The following is a 4,936-nucleotide window of genomic DNA, read 5'->3' as shown; positions in this document are numbered from 1 at the left end:
ACCATATTTTTCTTTTGCTCCCGGATGACTCTCGGCGAGGATTCTAGCGGACTACTTTACTGCCTGTAAGAACAGCTACGTCCCTGTCCCTCGGGAACACGTTCAAGAGAGGATTGGGTATTCCGTGTTGGGAGTGTAATGCTATATTGAACGAATCGAATTATTCAAAATATCAAGAGGGTGATTCGCTGCTGTATGGATGACTTGTAAGAGACAGACTTTCGTATGGTATGTTGAAAGTACGCCATGTGACTTTTACAGTGGAAGGGTGGGGGGCAACGTACGTATACGAATAATTCGTAATTGAGAGAATTGAAATCAGGGCCGGGATGCACTTGTAAGAGGACATTGATTTCATTAGGTATTGATTTTACGCTGAGGGTGCGGATTCAAGGGTCGAATATATGAATACTGATGTGGCCTGGACGAGAACTTTCTATCCTACTGTGCCAGATACAGCCCTGTAGATATACAAACGTAGGGTACGGATCTTGTGAGAAGTGAAGGATAATTTTGAGAAATTATTTTTGATAAAAATTTTTTCGAAATAATTTCTTTCATTTAGATCAACGCACAAAGAAATTCAAGAACGGAGATGACTGATTTTGGCTAAATTCGATGCGAGCGTCGCGACGCCTACACCTTGGGTACCGAAAACGGCGTCCGCTCGTGTAAAAGGTCGATAAAGACGTTCTGGTGACTGAAAGAAAATTTTGTTGGATAAAGGAAACGGCGAATGTAAAGTCAATCAGGAAATGTAAATAAAATATCGTTCACCCCCCGGAGTCAAATATTCAAATTTGATTTCTTATATGAGGGTTGTTTTTTTTTTTTAAAAAAAAAGAAAAATTTCACACACGCATCTGGTCACCGATTCATGTATTCCCAAAGCGTCTTCCTCGTTTATCTTCCTTGGTTGAGCGTGGAATAATTTAAGAAAGCCGACGCGGCAAGCTCAAGGGATGAAATTTTACGATTGGCTGTACACGTTAAAGTGGATCGTTCGGGAGAATAGGTGGAAAAAAATTGACAGGTAAAAATTGAATATCCGAGGAGTCAGGAATGACCTGTCAAATGAAAGAATGATTGGAGAGACAATTTGAAGAAAAAAAAAAAAATTTCAAAAAAATTTTTCAAAACCGTCTCATCAAACTCCCCAATGCGCGCCGCAGTCCTAGAGACCGAAACAGAAGTCCAACGTTCGATCGTGACGTGAAGGTTAATAATTCGAATAATTGACACCCGGTATAATTGACAATAGACTGGTCAATAGCGTGTCCCGTCGCGAACAAAAGCGAATCACCCAGTTTTAATCAATAAAAAAAAAAAAATTTATATACAAAAAAAAATTACCCAGAATCCCACAGCGCACTCCGTCACGTGTCCCATTGTCCACGTGGTAGCAAGATCAGAGTTCGAGCGGATGCTATTTCCGTAATTAAAAATTACACCAATCTTTTCTCACTTTTCAAAAAAAAAAAAAAAAAAAACAAAAAAAAACAAAAAAAAAACATTCCACTCGAAAAATAAATCAATTAATTTCGTTCGCCCGAATCTACAGTCGAAGAATCCATCGTTTCATTCATCTTCCCTTTGTGGGCATTGGAGCACTGTTGGCTCTGATAAAAAAAAAAACAGCAGCGTTTTAATCAATTCCACTGGCGCACGGTAAAAAGACCGAAATGCTCGTCTGAAAAAGAAATAACAAAAAAATTTTTTTTTTTTTTTTTTTTTTTTCGAAACACCATGCCAAATTTTTCCACGCGCCAGCTGTTACTTTCACAAGCCTTTCCCGAGAGTGACAGTCGGACTTGACGAAGCCGGATCCTTTTTCGTTAATTTTAGAAGCTTCCAAGTGATCTACAATCCCCATCTACTACACAGCACGTGTTTTGCCTGCGAACAGACGCCAGCGAAGCCACCCCGTTACGGTTTATAAATACATCCCGTAATGCGTGAGTCATCGGTGCAAAACTCGGAATACATACGAAGCGTCGAGATTTTCGGTTCATTCATAATATTTCTTTTACGACTTTGTCGGTACGTCTTACAATAAGAGGAGTAACATAACGACGTAGGACCATATACCTAACATTAATATCTACTTTATTTTTATTTTCAAGCAAAAAAAAAAATGAGACATTGACACCAGCACCCCACTACCGTAGAGTCCCAGTCGTGTGTATATATATATATATATTTTTTTTCTCTTCGCGCCACCCAGATTTACGATCAGCCAAGTAGCCATTTGCTCCTTTATGGGAAATGCCTACGTCTTATGGGAACAGCTCCGACAGAAGAACCGTATCACTGGTAATATTTCAAGATTTATAGGACGGCTTAGTGTACCATATGCGATCTATGTATCTCTTAGGTACATAGGAGAGGCTATACCGGCTCGAACTCCAATGTCACGCTTAAGACTCATTTTTCATTCCTACAATGGATACTCAGTCGTGGTGTCGTTTGACAAGACTAAATTAAAAAAGAAATTTTTTTTTTCCCAAGCATACTACCCATTTGCCAATTTCGATCGAGTCAAGAGAGAGCTCATTTTTCGTATTTCGTATACCTCCCGTGAGTGCGAGAGAGACCGACTTATGGGCGTTCGCGCGCGTAAGACAAGGACAGACGGATACGTCAACCTACCTACCTACCTATATACCTATATTCTCATATCTGCGTTTTCGATTGATTTGAAAAATCCATTGAGATTTTTTTTTCAAAATTTCATCAGTTCCGTATCTAAATAAAATGCTTATACATATATACAATATATATATATATATATATATTCCTCTCCATCCCCTTCTTGATGTTTATTGACCGTCCAGTAGATCGGTCTCAGGGACAATCGAAATCCTGTAGGGACTCCGATCGAAAACTTTGGCAATAAACTGAACTCCAGAGTTTTTCATTGCTATACGTAACATAAGTTCTTCCAAGACAACTGGAGTCTAAGGGGTCTTTTGATTCCATCGGGACGATCGCCGTGACACGTATATACCGTACTTCGTTATATAGCTATATATATACTGGCATAAACTATACCTTATAGGATCCATAGTATATATATATATATATATATATTTATACACGTAAAAAAAAACCTTCGCATGGGAATGCACTCTTATGCCATATGTAGCATGTATGTAAGGTAAACAGGACGGGTGACGTATGGTATACTTGAAGTAGCCAAGATAACTCGTTATTGAGTTTTTTTTTTTTTTTTTTTTTCCATAAATAATTTTAACTCGAGTATTTCGTGCGGGTATTCGAGCCCTTTGCGGTGAGCCCAATGGCGTAGGGCAAGACATAAGAGAAAAAAGTTTATTAATCATATTTGTAAAAGAAATTTACAATCTTGAGAATTGTCGTTTAAATGAAAATAACAATGGTCCTCGTATATCTAATTGAAGTTTGACTCGATAACAATGAAAACCCTTTGTTGAATTTACTTTTTTCTAATTTGCCTTTCCTCCATTCCTCTCAAGTGTTCGTTCCTTCTGGAAGCTAGACGGCTACGTATATTTTTTTTTCTCGTCTCTCGCTCGAATCGACGTCGCCGTCCGTCGGCGCAGCGATGCACAGCGGCCGCTTTGTCCTTCGGCGTCGCGACGCTTTAAAATTGCAAGCGCCGAAGAAACGTCCGAATTGCGAACGTGCCCGTCTGCTCTCAAGATCTACCGGGTGTACCGTGCGAAATATATTTATGGGTAAAAAGAAGAAAAAAAAAAAAGAAAATACCAAATAACTTCCCCGAAAACAAAATTTTCGATCTCTTTGGAAAAAATGCAAAAGTTACGTTAAAAAAAAAATTCGACAAAAACTTTCTGGCCTCCCGTAATAAAAATAAATAATAACGAAACAGTACCTATTTACCGAGCCATAAGTCATCCTCGTTATCGACCTTACTCCACCTCCCGGCGATACGTTAATTAATTCCGGCCGCTTCTAAAAATTCCAAAAAATAACTATAAAATCAACCGCCCAAGAGCACCCGGCACCATTTTACTTTTAGGAAACTCATTATTAGAATTTACCGAGAAAGAATCGCGAAGAGCCGGTCCAGTTTATTCTTGGAGGATGAAAGAGAGCCGAACGTCTCGCTGCACGTTAGCGTCGAGTCCCTGTCCTTTCGCTCTGTCTCTCTCAATCCCACAAACTCCAATTCGCCTCTGTCTCTCTCGCACTCGCGCACTCCACCTAGACGTCCCTCGACTCTGGTCCGACGCGGCAAAAGAGAGAAGAAGCCTTAAGTGCTCGTTCTGGTGAAGTGCTCGAAGAAGGCCGAGCAATTTGTTGGTGGTGTCGTAGCCGAACGATCATTCGCGCCACCGTCGTCGATTACAGTCACGAAAGTTTCTGCGGCGCGGTGGGAGAAGATTCGAAAAAAAAAAAAAAAAAAAATCAGGTAAAATGTGGCGAAACGCTGATAAAAAAAAACGACTACCCTTCAAATTCCCGCTCCCGCTGCGCCGATCTAGCCTAACCCAACCAGACGCCAGGTAATAATTTGAAAATTGCATGTCAGTTCGCTTCGCAAGATTTCGTGCAACGACGAACCTGGTGGCCCTTGGGCAACGGTGCGAACGTAGCTGCAGGTCTGCTTTGTCGTGTGGTGAAGAATCGTAAAACAAAAAAAAAAAAAAAGAAAAGCCTTCGCCAGGCGCAGATTTTCCGGTAGGGACTCCATTGACCGGGCACCGGGCGAGGAGGAAGGAAGGAACGAAGAGGACACGAAGAATGAAAGGAGAACGAATAAGGGTAGCGTTTACAATAATCATTATTTGTGTGGCTGGTGACTGGGCCCCAAATGCCCGGGCGTTAACTTCGTGTATATGTAAAAGAAATATAGTGAGGGTTGAATGGGCGGGGAGAAAATAAAATTGAAACAAAGAAACGTACAAGCTTTCGGCATCGATCAAACGAGGGG

The sequence above is a fragment of the Cephus cinctus genome, unplaced genomic scaffold, assembly GCF_000341935.2.
Source record: "Cephus cinctus unplaced genomic scaffold, Ccin1 Ccin1_scaffold2495, whole genome shotgun sequence".
NCBI lineage: Eukaryota > Metazoa > Arthropoda > Insecta > Hymenoptera > Cephidae > Cephus > Cephus cinctus.
This window is presented reverse-complemented; position numbering follows the sequence as displayed.